A 22,496-nucleotide genomic window follows, 5' to 3' on the forward strand; every position below is an offset into this window, starting at 1 on the left:
TATATCTACTGAGCGGCAGGCCTGAACTAAGTAACATTGGATGCCGTCAAGCTATACTCCATAATGTATATACGGGTACCTACACTGTTGCTTAACCAAACGCAGGACTGTACTAATAACCAAAGCTCGGAACTTGGGGACTTGTGTCGTGTGCATGAGTAAGGTTACAGGTACAACGTACACAAAGCTCAGGGACAGTCGTGGGTACTAAGAAAGTGGCCACAACTAATGACAGGAAGACGGACGAAGAAACTGTTATGTCGAAGCCAATGACATTCAGAGAGTTAAAGGTAAACGGTCTGTTTGAGGAAATAGAAAATACGTGTTATTTCGAATGGGTATTATAGAAGTTTGAAAATACATTTTGTTTTAAATTTAAGATACAGAATTTCGTGGAGAATTCGGAGGAGATACATTATTTTTTTCGAATGGAGAGTTTATATTTTGTAAGTTGTGCCACACACAAACTAGAGGCTGGAAATGAAATTCATTGAAAGGCATTGCAGTCCCTCAAATTGTAGAAAAATCTGTCCATAGACATGGATCGAAACGTAGAGGGGCTTGCCCTAGTAGTGACACACTAATTGAAAATTATTTTCGAGAAAAATTTAGGATATACTTATCTTTCTCAGATACGAGATGAGCTAGCAACTGCTGAAAATCGAACAGAAAACAGTAACAATGAAAACATTCAGTATTTTAAGTCTGCTACCGAAAAATCTTCGAATGTAGGTAGTCATACACTGTAATAAAATGTACACAGCAGAACAGTGAATTTGATATATTTCTCATGTTTATTTTTATTATATATACTGTACTATGAAATTACGTGTTTCAACCTACCATAATATTATCAATATGTTGTTGGAGCCAGAAACCACTTTTGTAGCAGACCTGACAGTACCTCCGTGCTGGAAGCGGGAGTTGTTGACATTGAAGTCCGGTCGCTTAGTCACGTGCAAAGACACAAGTCCCCAAGTTCCGAGCTTTGCTAATAACCTATTATAAAAAATTAGCGACTATGAAGTTTCTTCTTTCTAACTGTTTGATCATTATCATGATGATCATCTTCCATCACGATTAAGTCGATACTTGTTCCGGAGTCTCCAAAACTCTTCCTCGGATATAGGTAAAGTTCACTTCTTATTTTTGACTGGTAATTTACGGCTCCAGATATGGAGGGTATCTGCGAATATATTGAATAAGCAGTCGTGGACAGCCGATAAGGGATGGTCCTCCAGCTTGGGGGTTGGGCGAATGGCTAACAACCCATCACCGTAAAAAACAGCTTGTTACGAAACCTAACAATAAGCCTCGGAATGGGACTGATTCTCCGGCACGACCACAGCAAAGGAATAAGGTTATAAGACTCTCACTTTGAGAGAGGAACAGAGATTAAGGGTGTTTGAGAATAAGGTTCTTAGGAAAATATTTGGGGCTAAGAAGGATGAGGTTACAGGAGAATGGAGAAAGTTACACAACGCAGAGCTGCACGCATTGTATTCTTCACTTGACATAATTAGGAACATTAAATCCAGACGTTTGAGATGGGCAGGGCATGTAGCACGTATAGGCGAATCCAGAAATGCATATAGAGTGTTAGATGGGAGGCCGGAGGGAAAAAAAAAACCTTTGGGGAGGCCGAGACGTAGATGGGAAGATAATATTAAAATGGATTTGAGGGAGGTGGGATATGATGATAGAGACTGGATTAATCTTGCTCAGGATAGGGACCAATAGCGGGCTTATGTGAGGCCGGCAATGAACCTCCGGGTTCCTTAAAAGCAAGTAAGTAAGTAATTTACGGCTTCTTTTCTCAATCGTTTCTTTTATATTCTCTCGTATGTGATTATAGTTTCATGCTTTCATACTTTAGCGTCAAGCGAATAATGCTAAATTAATTAAAAATAAGTTCGTATCTTACCTTACGAAGATTTTATACACTTTCTCTGCTTCTCAACAGTTTTTTTCAGCTTGTATTTTACTTATTTCCCTTTCTGCCGGAACCCACATGTCTTGACTTACACTTTGCTAAAAGCTTGTACAACTTCAAATTTAATGTCTTGGTTCAACTTGGTACTTAGCATGAGAACTCAAAATCAGTGTCTCTGTCTAAAAATAACATACGCAATTCATTTCACGGATGGTACAACGTAATCATTTCCATTGCCGTCATCGACGCATTACTTCGCGAATTCGTATCTTGTTTTGATTGATCAGTATCAAGAGTTCAATCTTTGCATCAGAACAATATTGCCAGAACAAACTGCAGACCGTGAGTATTCGTGTTTGTAATCACAACTGTAACTTTGTCTCAGGTATATTATTATAACCACGTTATGCTCACATCTTAAGGGATCAGAAAATGTAATCACTGCGTCTATACCGACATCAAAAAGATCGTACAAGATAATCACATTACCCTACGTAAAAATCAAAATCTTAGCAAGATTTCACATAAACAACTTACATGTAGCCAAGCAGGAAGACGTCTTGCCGCGCATGCGTATTTTCATCCACCCTCCTCTCTTGTGGCAACCCTACTCAGCATTTTGCATTAATGTGTACTTTTATCAGCTGTCTTTTAAGCCGACGAGTAGGCCTATAGGTTTCGGTTTACGTGCACGCCCTTTTAACTTTAATGAAAGCGTGGAAGCTACCGCGTGACACAAATCATTTGCAAAATAATGGAAAATTAAGACTTCGACAAAGACAGGGGTCACGACAGGACAGCGAAAAAGACTACGACATGGATCACGAGAAGGATCACGGCCACGATAAACACTATAACAAAGACAACAAGGATTACGATAAGAACCATGGCAAAGACAATAAGGATCTCGACAACGTCAACTACAAGAACAATGAGACCTACGGAAAATATCACGGTATTTACTACGACAATGATCATAATAAGGATCGCGGCATGTATCACGACATACAGCATATCGTGGACCTCGTCTTTCCCGTGGTCCATATCGTGCACCTCGCCGTTGACTATGTCGTGGACCTTATTGTAGTCTTTGTTGTTTTTTTCATGATTCTTATTATGGCTTTGTCGTGGTCATTGCTTTCTTTGTATGTATGAATGTATGTGTGTATATATGTATGTCTGTATGTATGTATTCACACTGCAAATGGGTAAATATCCGCTGGCAGTAGTTACACTCAATAATGACAATTAATAATAAACACAATTGGTAATAAATACAATTAATAATAAATTATTAATAATTAATACTAATAATAATAACTAATAATATAATAATATTAACAAGGAGCATCCTAAATTTAATGAGGCAGGATCATTTAAAATAACATTTAAAGTAAATCTAATTTGTACCTTAACCCTAAGTTCGAACTAAAACCCACATGCACAAGTACCTTTCAGCACTACACTCATTTCGCTGTCAACTCACTGCACTGGAACTACGACACATTTCACTGATACTATCCTGATTTCACTAACACTGTAAAAACATTTCACTGTTCAAATACTTTGCACTACCACTATAAACTATACACTATAAAACTTCACTGACACAAACACACTTCACTGATACACTACTTCAAATAACAAAACATCAATTAAATAGTGTGTATAATATACTACCGTCTATTAGTGAAGTCCTTAAGCCTATTTTTTAAATACATTTTTGGTTATTGGTAAAGCCTTTAGTAAGTCTGCAGGTAAAGTATTCAGTCTCTGATAGTACGATTGAGAAAAGAAAACTTTCCAGTGTCCGTCCTCTGTCTTCTTTCCCTCAATTTATCTGAGTGGTCGGTCCTTGAAGAGTAACCTATTCTTTTATTTCTCTCCAGGCAGGCTCACCTCTACATGTTTTGAACATTGCGCATAATCGAATTCGCGTTCTCCTGTCCGTGAGAGTATCTCATTTTAATGTTGAATTATTACGACAACGCTTGAGAGCCTGTTTTTTTTATCTTTTCCAATATCTTAATATGTTCTAATCTGTAAGGATCCCAACATGCAGCACCATATTCCATTACTGGACAAACTAGTGACTTCTATGCAATCTCTTTTGATTTATCAGAGCCTTTTCTTAGTATCCTAATCACAAAATGTAACGCTGTACTGACGCTGTGTCAGTAATGTGTTCCCCCAACCGAGATTCTCTGCTAAAAGTTATTTTTATTTATTTGTTCACTTATTCATTCGTTTATTTATTTTCATCTAGTTAATTATTTATTTACTTGCCTCGAAGAAACAAGTCCCTATGTCTTCCTTTACAATCTCTCACGTTTCTGTGCGCAGAGCGATTATTGTTTTAAGTACTTTTGTTTCCTATGTCATCCTCATTGTGTACAAAGACCGTTAGAAAAATGGCTCGACATCCCTGTGAATACGGGGTAAAGACAGCTCCAAGGATTCACATGCATATTCATTTCTAGGTTTTTGCTTCACCTTGGCTATTCTCTAGTATTGTCGCCAGTGTTCCAAGTCAGCGGTTTTGTAGCTAAATCAGGTGTTTTCAGGACTGTGGTCAGCTACAGAATTTTACCGCCAGCTGCGAGCTATTTATTTGACATTTTTTATGATTCCGGCAGAGTGAGACGATATTTTAAATTTTTTTCTGTAAAGATGTTATAATTGTTTTTATATGTACTTGCGGACAACAATATTAGTTAATCATAAACCAGAGTTTAATATGGTATTATCACCATAATTCTTCATTGTGCAAGTATAAAATATCAACGTTTTATGTTAACTCGATTTGGTATCACCACGTCCATTTCCTGCTTCATCCCTTGTTGTACAAATAAGGTATGCCACATTCGTTAAACTCTTAGTCTAATTATCTATCCATTGTTTTCGTAAATGAATTGATATAATCATAAAGAGTAGATAATGAACTGAATTGTTATTTTCTTTTATGATAACTTATGTTACGATATATTATTTAATTTATCTTTCCGCATTGTAGTTTATGTAACACAGACATACTTAAAACTTAAAACCAAACTCATTGTTGGCAGGCACGTCTCCAGCTCAGTGTGAAATCATATTTCGAACCGACTGGTGTGATTGTGAATGTGGTTGTTTCCGAAGTGTCCGGTATATACTTGATCTACTTCATTCAATTTTGAAGAAATATGCCGCGTAAAACTCCATACGTACAAAAGTTTAGAGATGTGTGAAAAATACATAATGTGTTGAAAGATTGGGTGGAAGAAGTTGCCGATGATAATTGGAAAGCTCGGCCTAAATGGTGTAAGGTGATATTGAATGCAAAATGTTCAGATTTAATTATCCATACGATTTTGCATAGAACATAGAACCTACAAAGTGACGCACACTTTCCATAATTTAGTCTACATTTTTATAAAATTCTGTAGTTCCTAAAACTGTATAGTTTGTATTTCAAATTTGGAAGTGAAGTTTTAAGAAAAATCTGGGGTTTTCAACTACAGTTTAGCGGTTTTTTTAAGCTTGTGGAGCGGTAAATGAAATTCTGAGTTGGTAACACTGATTGTCGCACTTCTAGAAACGGAATCACGTGTGGGACACTTAGCTGAGGGCATGCATAGAGTTATGAATTGCGTATTCCATGCCTCTTGAGAATTCTTTTCACAAAACTGAAGTGTAATATTTTTATGAAGCGTGTCCTCGTTAGCATAACATTTCCAACAATCGCACGTGGTTCTCGTCCTGTTATTTGTTGTTCACACTACGGGGAATTGTCAGAACTGTTCTTTCAGCTAACCGTCATAATACAGGGACATAATTTTATTTTTACTTCAATTTTTATTGTACCTGAGTTTTTGAATGTACTTCATTCCCACCCCTTCTGGTAATGAAGTTCAACCGTCCTCCACACAGATCCAAGACCGCATATACAGTCATAGTAGCCTTACGGTCATAATAAACAGTACGTTCCAAAAATATGTTCGCGTTTTCCAGTGACGAAAGAGCTTTCAATATTGCATCATTTTCCATTTGCCTATGTCGCATCCCGGTTTCCCCCACCTGCTTCTATTCGCCTCTCTGTAAATGCTAGTGGCTGGGCTGTCTTAGCTCTTTTCTGAGAACATTAATTTCTGTTACGAATTGGACGTCTACGTAATATTATACCCATACAATTGTTTAAAATAACTTAAATAAAAGGGCCTCGTTAAGTAATTAACTGTCACGTGATTTCCTCCTTTTCTACGACGCTGCGACGTAACCACTTGGACGGACAGTAGATAGCATGTCTGAGTAATTTTATCTTTTCGGATCGGCCAGAAGTGAAGATTGAATTTACAGTGCGTAAGGTCTCCTTTATAGAGTAAGTACAGAATTATTTCAACATGAGTTACTGATACGAAGTACGAACCTGGTAATTGGAATTACGTACAATAGTCTATAGTGCGATAATATGGACATTAGAACTGAAGCCTGTATCGAAATGAACGGCCACTATTTTCAAATATGTGTTTAAATATCCATATTATGATTATTTTTCAATTTAACTTCATTCTCTATAGTATACGCTAATGTGCTGTATATAGTATACTATACACTGCATAATGAATAGGTCTGCATGGAAAGCTCAGTTCGTGAGTAAAAACACTCATTGTTAATACTGTACTGTATTTTGATTAAACAAAAACCTAATGAAAATTATCAAACCCAAAATCGCGATATTTCCTAGTTTACGTAAATGGATGAACTACTTTTCTTCCCTCCTATACCTAGTAAAGTGATTTGTTTGTATATTACGCCAGTATTATCGAACTCCAGTCGTGGAAGGAGGTAACAAACGGTGTTTCCAGTTCTTTAATCGTTGATCCAAAGGTATAGCCAGGTTAATATTAGAAATGTTAGTAAAAATAAAATGATGTCCCTGTATATCTTTATTATTAACCATCGTCGCCTCTCTAATTCCATAGAATCGTTAAATAAAGAAGTCCGTGTTTGCGGATACATCCTATCATGAGCATGTTGACAATAGTTCGACTCCCGACCTATTCCCGCAACCGACCACGCCCTGTACTCGGCGTGGGCTCTTGTTCCAGTTTGTTTGTTTTCCTCTGCGAGCTCACTCGGATTTTATCGGAAACAATATAATATGTCTAACATTCTGCGAGGGAGGGAAAAAATTTAAAGTTGCAAACAAAACACGTCATGAACAAAACACACCGCAATGCACGAGCAACAATGACCTATGTGTGCACGGATCCTTCTTCCATTTGTTGATGAAGCTGTGATCGAGTTAGGAGCTCGCTCTAACGGCGTGTTAGCTAACTACACGCTGTTTTGTAAACTCTCTCGCTTGAGGAAGCTTTGCTTTTGGTTGTCTGATCAGTCAGGCGTATTCAAACTCAGTTCGCATTTAGAAACATAATCCGTGCGGCGTGGGTGTGAAACTTGGTCGCTCAGTCTGATGCAAGAGCATGGGCTTGTAAGATATTTGCACCAAAGAGGGATGAATCGAAAGGGATGGAGAAAGTCAGTCCTGCATAGTGATGGGATTTAGCGTGCAGTTTATATTCTGTGCCAGACGTTCGCAGGACTGTTAAGCTAATAAGGGAATGAGGCGTGCTTCGGGACTAAAGAATCGCCGACATACAGTAATTGCTGTTAAAAAGATGTGGTTTGGATACATTATGTTTAACAGCGCTGTGCAATGCCGTCATCTCACCGAAGGGATCACTGGTCGATTCTCTTATAATTTATATTAAGCGGAAAGTTTCTACTTTGATTAACATTTTTCCTTGATACAATTTGAGCTTCGACGTTTAGACCATTAAATCTGTTTCATCTCGACTGGAACTAAAAACTAATGATTTCATCGCTTTTTATTAGTCGATACTGTGTTTCGACTGGCCAGAATGCGATCACTGCAAACTCTGTCTACCCTGTAGGAAAGTTGATTTACATTATAAATTACTTAATGGTATATGTACATGAACGACCACAAATATTATCAGAAAATGCAGGCTCTAAATTTCTAAAATTTTTTATAAGAAAATGAACTCACAATTGAATAAAAATTACAAGGTACCACAACAAGACTTATCAGAACTTAAATGTCTGATAAAAGTATAAAAAAGGTTACTAATAATATTTTTCAAACAAGTTTTATCAAAGTATGAAAAAAAAAAAATCTGCAGTTACATCATTTTGTAACCATAACATTGTTATGGTTTCTCTGACATCTTTAATATTTGTCCTGCATGTAATAAACACTTATTTCTGAAAAGTAGACTACTCTCAGGCATATAGAGTTGTTTATTTTAATACAATTAACTTTTTATTTGCCCTATATAAAATATATTCAAATTTACATAATGTTTAGTGATCTAATTTTTCCATTTTCAAAGAAATTGGAATTATTGTAGTCTACCTTTTGCATAAATGCATGTTAAATCAGTGTACAAAATTTCAGAATTCTGTCTCTGATGCTTATGGAGTTATGAAATAATATGTATGAAAATTTTCAAATTTTGGAAAATTTAATTTAAAGTAAAAAGTGAATTCTAAAAAAATATTATTAGTAACCTTTTTTATACTGTTATCAGATATTTAAGTACTAATAAGTCTTGTTGTGATACCTTCTAATTTTTGTCCAATTGAGTTCATTTCCTTACAAAATTTTAGAAATTTAGAGCCTGCATTTTCTGATAATATTTTCCTTAATATTTTCTTTCCATTTCCATTCCATTCTGTATCCCATTATAACTTATAGAGATTTAAATTTGTACATACACACTTTACGTTCCGCTTATATTTAATTACGTAAGTCATTCATTATTCTGTCAGAGTAGTTTCTATGCGTACGGAATTTGTATGGACGTATTCTCATAGTGTACAGACCCAAACCAACAGCTTCCGTTCCTTTAAATGAATTTTATTTCTCCCCCCCCCCTCCCGGCCGTCAAGATGTGGAATTATCTTTATATTTAACATTAATAAACTTTAAAAGTTGTATACTTTACTTTAGCCTGTCTTCATTTCGGAATTGAACGACGAAAAGCTCATTGAACTTGTGAGGAAAACCTAGTTCTATAGGATTTTGAAGATAGCAGATACAGTGACATTTCAAAGAAACTGGCGTTTTAAATGTTCTTCGTCACTCAAAATAACAGTATGCAGCATTAAACTAACTCCAGACCAAATTTGGAAGAGACATAATCAGCTTTGTTGAATATAAGTTTATACCACAGTCTAGTACATACATTCACGAAGCTTGAGTTGTGAGGGTGCTAGGAACAATAGACTGTGCCGGTACTATTTTGCTTTGTCTGCAATGAGGCGTTATTAGCGATCCTAGCGGTTAGCAACTATCTATGGATGTATATTTACTACGTATTGAGCTTCGTGACTGTATATACTAGACTGTGGTACTAGGAACAATAGACTGTGCCGGTACTATTTCGCATTGTCTGTGATGAGGCGATAGTAGCGATCCTAATGGTTAGCAACTATCTATGGATGCATATTCTCTACGTATTGAGCTTCTTGACCGTATATACTAGACTGTGCTTATGCTGTGGACTGAGCTACAGTAAGAACACAACTTACGGATAGGTAAGGGAAGCGAGATGCTACAGTGAGAACAATGTTATTTAATGAAACTGGAGGGGAATGGGTAAGGAAGGGAAGAGATAGGTATAATGTGATTCAACCTGTTCATCCGTTCATAGAATAAGTTCTATACCTTTGTGATGTGCATTGTGGCCCTACTGTAATGTGGGCTTCTCCGAATATTTTAGTATTGTATATAAATTGTATGCCTTTCCCCATATCGATAGCGTATGCGCTTCCCAACCAAGTTCTCCTTAGTGGTACGGTTTTTGGCGTAGTCAGTGGAAGAGATTTATCTTCCGCCCATGGGACTGGGTTTGTATTCCTTGTCATGTGCTGTCCTGTGTTGTCTCAGCTGTCATCCTGTGTAGTGATGACCACACAGGCCCACATTGTAGCTCCCATCTAGTGTTCTCTCTCTTTCTCGAACAAAAAAAAACTAATCAGGTAACTTGCTCAACCAGGATGTGAACCCGAGCCCGCTCGTTTCACGGTCAGACATGTTAACCGTTACTGGTGGACCCTATCTACTGTTGGTAAAAGATATAACTTTACCTACACACCGCATTGGATTGTAAGTCGGTAAAACAATAAGGTGGTAAAAATTACAGAGGAAGAACAGAAATATATAATTGCACCCCGTGATTATGTCATTTAAGGTTCGGATAAAGTACCTGTATCAGGATAGGCTGCATACATATATGGGATAGGATCTTGACTTGCTTCAGAGTAAGTAAACATTACCCTCTTCCACTAGCTAAAACTCTACCTGCTGGGAAGAGCGCTCCCCACCCCTAGTTAAAACATCGGTGAATGGACAGTAGAGCTGATAGGAACTGAATATACGTCGTCACTACTGTCGGCTGGGCGACAATCAACAACTAGTAGTTAATGTTTGTAAACAAAACGCACGGACCAAGGTTGCGTTATCCGAACCATAGTCATTGTATTCGTGGATTTCAACTGCAATGAGCTTGACAATTAATAAAAATATGAGACATCTAGCTAAATCATTTGTTCTCTATTATAACTTTGTTTTCCATAAACAGGAGACCAGAGAGTATAGGACAATGCAATGAAAAATATCATGGCAAACAGAAGATTGCACAAAAATTACAGAACAAAGGGCTTTATAATATTGGCACGGGAAAATGATAAGCCTATCGGTTGCCAGATTTTATATACATAGACTTACTATATGTCTTGAATATCTATAAATATCTTAAATGCTTTTGCCTTCATATAATACATTAAAAGTCAATTACTGTACCTCAGTTTTAAATCTGGTAATAATTGTTCACTAAATGTGATTATGTAATCGACTCTCACTTGTAAAATAAAGCAGACTTCGAGTTATCCATGCAAATGAAGAAAATCTTTTTCCATCATGGACTTTTCGTATGTTACTTAAATTAGTTTAAATTTTCACATCCAAAACTTAGTGTACAATGTATTGTGCAGTTTTACGTGTGAGAGACTATCTGCATCAATTAAATGAGATGGACTAGAAGCAGGTCGCCGATTAGTTACTTGCAGACGGAAATGGCCTAGTAATTGCAGACATTAATTTATACATCCTATAGTTACCCGTTAGGCAACGGGACCTTGAATGAAGATGTATTGTCTTCTGTCTTGATAATCATTATTCTGTTAACTACTCTAGCGAGATTATTCAAGGAAAATTAATAGACGAATTAAATTTATAATTGTACGAGTAGTTCTGTTCAGTCTTGGCGAACAAGGTTACTGTCAAGTTCAAACTTGTTCGTTGTGAATAGTTAAATTTGAGCAAGGAGCGACGGCTGAATTATGTAATAAAATAAACTCTGAGAAGTCTGAAATATGCTTATAGATCAATTTTGATGATACTTTATGGCGTGTCATTGTTTTAGACTACATCAATAGCAATATGAAAGCAATTAAAACAAGGAAACTGAACTATGACCGGAAAAATCTTCGCTTTCAATATCGAAAATAGTCAGGAAAGTCGTGAAATGATGAGGAAGGTCTCAAAATAATTTAGGAAAAAATGCTAGACCTACTGTTTAAAGCAGTAGTGACCAATCTGCGTATCATGATTACATCGTGTAATCAAAGACATTTATATTGGTAAGGGTAGTTTCCTGTACGTTGCTCTCTATCTTGCTCACGTACTGGAGGTAAGCAGTATCGGTACCATGTCGCTCTACAAACTCTCTGTCTCTACGAGCAAGTACATAAGGTTTCGTACGGAATGGGAAGAGGAATTTATTCGCTGTTCTGTTGAAGAAAATGTAATATGTTGCTTTGCTAACGGTTCAATTAGTAGTAGTATATAGAAACGGCATTACAGGGCATTACGCTGAATACAAAGGCATAACAGGTATTATTATTATTATTATTATTATTATTATTAATCAGCAAGTGTTATCATAATTCTTATATACGTGCCTCAATATATAGGCCTACATCATTCACTTGAATGATAAAATAATTACTACGCTATATCTCCAATTTAATTTATTTTTTAGTATTTTTATGACTATTGTCAGGTATTTAATAGTTATTGATTTAATAATAATAATAATAATAATAATAATAGTAATAATAATAATAATAATAATAATAGTAATAATAATAATAATAATAATAACAATACTGATAGCTTTATCAGTAGTAGTAGTAGTAGTAGTAATAATAATAATAATAATAATAATAATAATACAGAGAAACTGATTGAATATTAAGTGCTAGTGTAGTAATGAAGTGAGCTATTAAACTCCAAGAACTGAAATCAGCTTTAAATCATCGTCATGAAGGGAAAGACGACATAAATGTATGAAAGCCAGCTATCTAGTGGCGAACGAAATAGCTCGTTCTCTTAAGCCTTCCAACGAAGGAGAGTTTTATAAAAGCGTAATAATCAAAGTGGTTGAAATATTTGTCCAATGAAAGTTGTTAAATAATTTTGGAAAAACTGCGCATTTCTCGACTAAATATCAAGAAGAGAATTCAGGAAATTTCTGATTGTGTTCATGAGGAATATTTATTATTGGCTCTTGATGACAGTAATGACATTACTGATACAGCAAAGGTTGCGATTTTTATTCTCTGTGGTTGATGAAGAACTCGACGTTGGTGCACGAACCACCACTGCTTGTAGTTTTCATGCCATGTACCTCTCCCCCGTCGTCTTATTTCTTAGACTCTCTCTCGCCTGTAGACACTGCTGTTCGAGTTTTGGTCATCGCTGGTTTAAAGGAGTAAGCAACTTACAACAGGAGTTAAGTTGGGATCTTCACTACAATGCACTTGCTCATTGCTAGCAAATCGTTTAAAACTTTAAGAACTGAACATATAATCATCATATTGAAGGGATTTCCCTAAATTTGTATTTCCTTCAGTATTAATTCCAAACTTCAACTAGTAAAAGTAGTCTTTCGTGAAAACTGCTACTCGAGAGTTATGACATTAACTGGGTGATAAGAAGCAAAAGAAAGAAAACTGTATAAAAATTGGACTCATTGGCAATAATTCCATACGTTGAAGCCATCACGATTCGGGTTAGTGGAAGTTTAGGCAAAGCCAACCTAAAAACTATTTCCCTAAGAAATAAGTTATTTTATAAAAACCCGTGAAAGATAGTATAAAACTCAAAATTCCTCCCGAACTTAAAGTGGGAGGATTCGATCCGACATCGGGATGGGAATCCGGTGTGGCTTAGTGGATAAAGCGTCAGCACGTAGAGCTGAAAGTCCGCGTTCAAATCCCGGTGCCGCAGAGAATTTTTCTCTGTTCCACAGTTTCATCATTAATGGAGGAGATCGTGGTGAAAATTAGGAAGAAGAATGAGATAGGGACATTTAGGAAGAAGAGCAGAAGGAAGAGGTCTCGTGAAGGTGGCGTCGTTGAGGGTGGTTATAATGATGATGGTGATGTATCGAAAATATCTCATTCACTTATCGAGAGTCTATTCCCAATTCTGTAAAGGATTTTTCTGGTTCACAGTCTACGGAAGTCGGCGACACTCCTGTGGAATATTGATGGATACGACATCCGACTTCCATCTAAGAAACAGAGCAACGTTGACGAAGTGCAAACATCCACGCCAGTGCGATTCGGATACACGACCGTGGTTTCGCGCCTCCTTTAACTGTTGTTAACTCAAGCACCGGACGGTGTTTCTGTGATTGTTACGATGACATAATATAACATTTAGAAGAACCCTTTTCAGTGAGAAAAAAGTAAATTACAGTCAGATGTGCCCACAACATGCAAGTAGTTAAAGCAAGGAATCGAACCAAGAGCGCCACAGAGTCTTGTTTATTGATCAACTCTTCGATGCTCTCTTGTTTTTAATTAGGACTGCGAGATGATAAGCGCCGTCTGCAGGGATTTTTATTAACCTCCGCTGAGAGGAGGGATTTTTATTTTATTATTTTTTTTAACGAGGAAGAATTCCGAGGCTCTATGCAGCGCCACGCACGGATTCGGATGTCGACCAAACTAGCGAGACAGCATACTGACGTCACTCTTGCGTTTCCGTGGAGATGCGACTGGGATGTCGTCACCTCCAACACAAAAGTTGCTATTATGTGCCTATTCCGTGAGCTCAAGGCTTTAGGAATTCCACAGAAATGCCTTCTGTCCGACTCCAAAACGCGAGCATCTTTACACAAGACTTCTTAATTATTTGTATTATATTTATACTACTAATTGGCCAAACATCTCCCAAAAAAGTGAATAAACCCAGTAGGCCTGAACGTATTTATTCTTTCTTTATTTTTATTTAATTACTGTGACCACACCATTCCTGCCACTACTGTTGCTATTACCATTATCACCCCTCACCACTAGCGGTACTTCGCTAGTACTTCCATTGTTAGGACTACTGCCAATTACATCGTAATGTCTTATTTTCTTCAACATGTCGTGATTTTATTTTAGAATTTGTCATTATAGAGATATCCACATTATTTTTTTGCCATCTGCAATTTCGGTTTGAATTTTATATTATACCGCAATTCTTCAAATTACAGCTTAAGTTACAATTTTGACCTCCTTACCTTTATACCTTATTGACTGCATGTACTGTTAGCAGCATTGTTGGAGACGTACTTTTGTTCGAAAAACGTAATTATATATATGAGTGGGTCAGACAAGTGGAGAGGTACAAGTGACATTTCTAAGAACGTGACTTAAGTGCATCCAGGGCAAGCTAAAACATTTACAACCACACCATACACTAAAATTGAAATAAAAATTTTTCACGGAATTTACGAAATCTTAAGTACTTTCAACCACATTTTCTCTCAAATAACTTAAGTGCACTTACACCTCTTTACTACTGACCCTTTCATATTGGACAGGTTATGACATTTTGTTTCTTCACTTGGTTATTTAACGATGTCGTATCAACTACTCGGTTATTTAGCGTCGATGAGATTGGTAGTAGCGGGATGGTGCTTCGACGGGATGAGGCCGAGAATTCGCCATAGATTACCTGACATTCGCCTTATAGTTGAGAAAAGCCTCGGAAAAAATTCAATCAGGTAATGAGCCCAAGCAGGGATCGAATCGCGCCCGATCGCAACTCCAGAGGAGCAGGCAAGCGCCTTAGGCGACTACAAGAACTTCTTAGAATGGGTAGGAAAATAAAAATCTCTGTTAATAAAAAAAAAAAGAAGTCCACGTGTTTAATTTTGATTGGGAGCTTCCGACACTTATTTCGATATAGCCTATTCATAAATTCATCATCACGAAGAGAAGGCATAGATGAACGATACAGGCAATGTCTGTTGTTGACATTGGGTATTGTTATTTTGTTTTGTAACGAATACAGCCGTGTGTTAAAAACAAGAAATAAATGTCATCCATGTTGTTATTATTACAACTCAACTTCGTTTAATTTTTAAAAATATTTCTTAATGACGAAATGAATGATATATAGTGTTAAGAACCTATTCCAATTTTATTGTAAGTGTGCTCATCGGTATGGCATAGTTGCGCCCCGCGGTCAATTGGGAGGCCTAGGCATGGCATAATTGTGCCCCGAAGAAATCAGGTAGCAGATGGGACATGGCATAGTTGCACCCCGAAGAAATCAGGTAGCAGATGGGACATGGCATAGTTGCGCCCTGAAGAAATTAGGTAGCAGGATGGACATGGCATAGTTGCGCCCCGATGAGCATAGTACACACGAAAGTGATTGTCATAAAATAAATAAATTACTTAAAAATATTACAGTGATAGCTGCATTGAAATCAGGTAGGCCTAGCGTATGATCAATTTTGCTATTTAAAATAACACTTTTTTATTGATCACACACAATAAATGAACTGCATTTTTTGTTTCTACATCGATATCTTAACCCTACGGTACAGGGTTTCGAAAATTGAAACTTAGAACCATTATCAATTATTAACTCTTCACCCTTTTCACTAAACTTAACATTCATTTTAAATTAACCTCACTATACGCTACAGACGGTGTGAAAATCACTAATAAAATGTCAAGACTGCTAAGGCCCCATATTCCAACGGCTCACTCATTTGAATATGTCAGTTAATAAAGTACGGCCAATTTCATGGTGTTCATTTTAACGGTAGGCTATTGATAATCACTGCATAAACAGTAGAAAAACAGTTAATAAAGTACTGCCAACTTCATGGTGTTCATTTTAACGGTAGGCTATCGATAATCACTGCATAAACAGTAGAAAAACAGTTAGTAAAATACTGCCATCTTCATGGTGTTAATTTTAACGGTATCGATAATGAATATAAATCGAATAAGAAATCAATAAGGTTGTTGATTACGAGGCTCGAGTTTCCGTAGTGTCTTTTTCTCTACCTATTTCATCGGGGCGCAACTATGCCATGACCTTTTCTCTACCTGAAGGGAACGGGGCGCAACTATGCCATGCCTTTTTCTCTACCTGATTGGAACGGGGCGCAACTATGCCCACAAAACAGGGACCCTTTTTTATATGCTGCATTTTATCTGACCGTGTGGCGTAATTATGCCCTGCCCGTGCTCATAACGCCTGAAATAGAAATGACCCTTTTGTCTGCTTTTACATCTGACCAGGTTTATCAATTGTTATGAAACTTCCTAATGACAGTAACATAAATATCTAGTGGCCGACTAGTTCTGTTGGCAGAGTAACTGGCTACGGACTAGAAGTTCTCCGGTTCAATCACAGGTATTGGTGGGGGGATTTTGTCTCGTTGCTAAAATATCCAGAATTATCTCAGGGTCTACTCAGCCTTCTGTCAAATTTAGTACCGGGTCTTATCCGGGGGTAAAAGGCGCTGGAAGTGTGGAACGATAACAAAATATAAATAACTTGAATATTATTTATATCGATAAAGAACGATAACAGAATATAAATGATAACTTGAATATTATTTATAACGCCAAAGAACGATAACAGAATATAAATGATAACTTGAATATTATTTTTAACGCTAAAGAACGATAACAGAATATAAATGATAATGTGAATATTATTTATATCGCTGAAGAACGATTAAAATATAAAATGAAAATTTAAACAAGGCTCGAACTTACAACCTTCGAATCATTAAGCGAGCACTCTACCGCTGGTCTGCGAGACGCCGATATGGAATAATTTCATAGTTCCAGAACTGCTTCTACAAGCACATGCATCGTGTAACATCGCTGTGACCCGAAGTGGATTTAGAAAATATTCGCTGTTCACGAGTGCTGCCACTTATTTTTGACAGCTGTACGTAATGTATGTGTGTAGTAGTGCTTTTTTCAGTCAGAATGACATGGTAAGAGTACCGGTAAACTTTTAGAGGTTTAAAAACCCGCAAACTACACTATATTTTTATCAGCAAGTGAATGTTAGAAATGTCTGCCACTGTTTGAGTCTAAAGTTACCATAGAGTTACTCTACGCCAGGCATGCTCAACGTGGAAAAGTATAGCCTTTAAACGAGGTGCAACAGTGACATAGAATATCTTTTAAGCGAGTTCCAGCATGAATGGCCATACAGGTTCGTGCGAAGGATCATTTGTACATGTGTTTGTATCTATTATGTATAAATAAATGCACTTCATTCAGTCATTATTCTTTTAAGCGTGACCCTCCATGCGATTCTGAGATTCTACGTCACTGTTGCACCTCGTTTAAGGCTAGAAATGCCCGCGCTGAACATGCCTGCTCTACTCTCTGTGGTTAATGCAATCTGGTGCTGCCATTTTCTGCTACTGACACAGTAGCTCGAAATTTAGATAATTTTCTGTGAGATAATATAAAATTATCGATTATAATGAGCAGTCGATAGTACGGCATCCTCTTTCTTTCGGATGTGCTCGGAAACTTCCTGTGTCTGTCTCCATTCTATCCGCTTTTAGCATTGTATTTTTTACAATGGGAATGAACGTGTTTCATAATGGCTTTACACGGTTTTTCTCTTCCGCTGCCTCAATTTAAAGTATTATAACATGCGAACAATGAATGTAATAAGAGTTATTCCAGAAAAACAAATTCGTTTCTCATAAATACTGCAGACGAAAATGACCCATATTTTCAGAAAATTACGTGTGGATTTTGTTTTGAATCTTGGACTGATATGTGATGCACAACAAACAAGTTGATATTAAACTGTACGCAGTTCACAATACATCCTCTTTAATAAGTCCGTGAAAAATTGAGAAATTCGCCAAAATAAATTAAGCAACGGATAATTATTGTAATTTTTATACCTACAGAACGAGAAACTCTCAAAGTTTTGTTAGGAAAAAGCCTGTATCGCATAGTTGCCATGATTTGCTGCTAGTGGGATTAGTAGTGAATTAGTTTTATTAGAAAAATCCACAGATGAATGAGGACAGTACAGTGGTAATTACATTTTTCAACAAAACGAATGTCCGTCTCATTTCCACAATGACGTACGAAACTAAATCAAATACAAATTTATCACAACGTCGGATAGAACGTTATGGACGAAAAGATGACGCATTAATTCAATGGCCACCCAGATCACCGGATTTAACAACTTGCAATTTTTTCTTGTGTAATTTGTGAAGCATATTGTTTGATCGTGATATGCTGGCACGCATGTGGCATTATCGGCTAGTTGTCTGCCGTATCAGCAAGGGTAGTCACATTGAACATTTGTGAGATATGTAAAAAAAAAACTGGAGAGTTTACTTGCATTTCTGTGTAATAAAATGGAGTATCCATTGCTTAGTTTATTTGTGGTGAATTTCTAAAATGTTCCACGGACTTATGAAAGAAGATGTATTATACTGAGGCAGATTTGGCTGTTTGAAGGCAGGGAATTTAACAGTGGACGTGTTATATTTATTTATTATTTTATTTATTTATTTATTTAACCTGGTAGAGATAAGGCCGTTAGGCCTTCTCTGCCCCTCTTGTTATAGTGAAGCTTTACGAGCTGGACATTGAATTTGATGGGACAAGGTAATAATAAATCGACCAACGAATGTGAATCGTTCTTCTGATTACAAAATGGTTCACGGAAGGTTAAAGCAACAAATGAAACATAGCCTGCATTCTAAAGAAGAGACATAATTGCCAGAACGGCCAAGACTTCTGTAATCAGAATGTTCACCAGACAATGTCGAAAAGAATATCACTGTGAGACTGAAGTGGGGAGTTACATTATCAATAGCATCTCTATTTGTGCATCTAAATTTGAACATAATTTGTATTACATGAACCAACAAGAACTCCTCTGAATCTGAAGACCGTGAGTACTCTGACATTTGGCAAGCTGATCGGTCCTCTTGTACGTGTTTTTCACCACAAATAATTTCCAGATTCTTTAAAGGTAGTCATCTGGCAACATACAGGAAGAGCAAGGACTCGACATGCGAAGATGACGGCACTGTTGTAATGAGTCGAATTTGGAAATTATTATAATTTTAATATATTATAAAAGTGTGTGTGTGATGTATGTATGTATGTATGTATGTATGTATGTATGTATGTATGTATGTATGTATGTTCTCTATACAAATCTACACGATTTGGCTGATATTTGCCAAAGTTTGCACATTTAAACTTCATAGCCAGGAGAAAAACATAGGCTACATAAAAATTGGACAAATGGATGATATATTAATTTCAAAAATAAACATAAATACTATCAAACATTCATGTACAATATTGAAATGCAATCTTCTGTAGTCGTTCTTTATTGCAGTCCGCCTTTCACGAGGCCATGGAAAAATAACACGAAATTAAAATAATGACACATCATGAATGCCAAATCTAGACAATTGATGCAATAGGCCTAAGCATCTTTACGCAGTCCGGGATAGTTTTAAGAGTTTCTCGATACATTTGTAACTTAGATAGTGAGCAGACGTGGCGGTGGCGGTGGCGGTTCATATTAGTGTTTCTTGTGCAATCTTCAAAAGAAGAATTTAAACTAAATTATGCCTAGATTTACAGTAACCATAGACAAAACTATTTTCCGATTTACATAGATGGGAATACATGCTTTAAGGTCATGTGAATTACATCTGATTATCTTTATAATAATGTCCTTTTGCGTGTGTTTTCATGTTAACTCAAACGATAATAAAATAAATCTGTGGTGTTTGGTCAAATTATAATAACTCCAAAAAAACCTGTTTTGGGATGCAAACATTTTTATTTTCACTTTTCCTATACAAATCATAATTCTAGTTTACATACAAATGTGAATGAAAATAACACAAGATTAGATGGAGATATTACAGCTATACCAAACGAAAGAGAACTGTTTTTATAAAAGGCTGCGCTTTCAGCTAAAAAAAAAAAAAAGCGCAATTTTTGGGGTTATCAAGTTGTGACCATAGAAATAATGCCTTTTATATTGATGTTTAAGACACATTTTACATGATTATTTTTTGTGAATAATATTTTATCAAAAGGATTATTTTATTGTTGATACAGCAACGTGTTTATAAACTTTAATATAGGAGATTATAATACAACATTATTCTAAAATAAGTTCCCATTTTGAAATAGCTGCAACTTCTGTACATAATACAGTTACATATAGGTACAATCATGCTTTGGACTTTAGAGGGATTGTTTTTTTTTTTTTTTTTTTTTTTCGATAAGCATTTCGTTGCTATGGTGGCTGGGTCACGATTGTATAAAAATTTTGGTTAAGAATACAGACAGCATACCTTTTTACAATGGTTTTGTCTTTACGAGTTCAGTGCTGTTACGAACAGGCAATGCAATGCATTGAGACGATAGTGCACCAGATTTAGTTAAATGGATTGAAAAATTAAATTGTAGGCTGATGGACAGACTTGAGGAAACTAGTGCCCTTACCATTTCCTTTCATAACATAGAAGAATGACTGTTACTTGTTGAACAACACGGTGGTGGTCATACGAGTATTTAACTTTCTTTGTTTCTTTTTTCTTCTTATAATAAACTCGCTTTTCTTTACGAACAAATTGATGTTTTCATTTTTGCATAATCTAAAAATTTGCTGAAGTTATGGTCATTTGAAATGGGGAACTTACTTTAGAATAACCCTGTAACATACTTTAGATCTTTTTTATATTGTTAAACTATGGTAATTTATAAGGATTAGTTCAGAGAAGGGCCTAAATTTTGTCAGCATGATAATCACGCATGTATTAAAGCAATCCTATAGTTTGTATCGGTGTCATTGAACTGTTTCGAACATATGGTAGTTTGAAATAAGTTGGAATCTACTCGTAAGAAACTGTAGAGTTTGCTTTCCATGCTTATTTTCAGAGTGAAGCGTTAATCAGACGAGAAAGAAACTTTGCTCGCAGAGGCCGTTCAACAACGCCACTAGCCTCACTCGTCGAAAGGGCCCCTCGCTTCAGCATCTACGAGGAAGAATTCCTAGCGTAACAATGTAAAAAGGTAACGTAAAGTTACGAGAAACTTCTTAAATTAACCTCTTATCCTTTACGTAGATATAACCAACATCTTGTAATAAATTTTTCTCAACTTTTTTAAGTTAATCCATTGACTTAAGTGTCGCCCTCGGTAGCGTAGTTGGTATAGCGTTAACCTTCTATGCTCGAGGTTGCGGGTTCGATCCCGGCCGATGTTGATGGCATTTAAGAACCCCCGCGGGACAAAATTCCGACACACCGACGACGCTGATATAACCTCTGCAGTTGCGAGCGTCATTAAATGAACCATAATTAAAAAAATGACTTAAGTGCGTTCATGTCACGATTATTCTCGTAAATAGGCTATTCCTTTTCAGTTATTTAATAAAAAAAATGAAATTTGGAGTAACTTGTATCTTACAATACGGAAAACCTTATTTCTCTTTCAATTTTATGGAGTATAATAATAATAATAATAATAATAATAATAATACTAATAATAATAATATTAATAATATCTTTGTTATTAACAATGTTAATATAATGTTATTCTTTGTAATTATTATTATTACATTTCAGACAAAATCTCATTCATTGTCGTCAGAGACAGAACATACTGCGTGTTCTATTGGTATTTATTTTTTTCGTCCCATAGAAAAACTTTATCATAAAAATAAATTTTTCGATTATTGCTATTTGTTGCTGACTGTATTTCCTCAATTTTTTCTGCTGTAGATATGCTGTCTTCAATACTTTTATTGCGCCTATTACGGGTTGTTATATTTGTTGTAATGTTTGTGGTCCAGTTCAATTTATATTTGTTGTTTTGTAAAACGATTAACGGATTATGTTTACATTGCGATACGGATTCTGTGATTAAATAACGTTTCAGAGCTAATATTTGGTGAATTATTTTACATGTTTGATTATGTCTGATGAGGTAGCCTACTGCTTCAGTGATGCATCACGATATTGAGTCACTGTGTGAATAATGGTTTATTATTTTATTAGGTTCTGTTCAAATACGAATAAAGTAGTTTATAGTAATAATGATTTTTTATAGTATTGGTGATTTGAGCTTATGTGGTTGTGATCACACCAAGCCATTGATG

At 36.1% G+C, this 22,496-nt stretch overlaps 1 protein-coding gene across 2 annotated transcripts in view; it reads left to right on the forward strand.

Annotated features, from left to right (window-relative positions):
- LOC138705851 (adenylate cyclase type 6) overlaps positions 1 to 22,496 on the forward strand; it is an 896,572-nt gene that overhangs the window by 271,299 nt on the left and 602,777 nt on the right. For both annotated transcript variants that reach the window (XM_069834532.1, XM_069834533.1), the window contains exon 2: positions 21,275 to 21,409. The gene's annotated coding sequence lies outside the window, so the exon portion shown is untranslated. The remainder of the gene's footprint in view (positions 1 to 21,274; positions 21,410 to 22,496) is intronic.

Source organism: Periplaneta americana, chromosome 9 (genome assembly GCF_040183065.1).
Source record: "Periplaneta americana isolate PAMFEO1 chromosome 9, P.americana_PAMFEO1_priV1, whole genome shotgun sequence".
Classification (NCBI taxonomy): Eukaryota; Metazoa; Arthropoda; class Insecta; order Blattodea; family Blattidae; genus Periplaneta; species Periplaneta americana.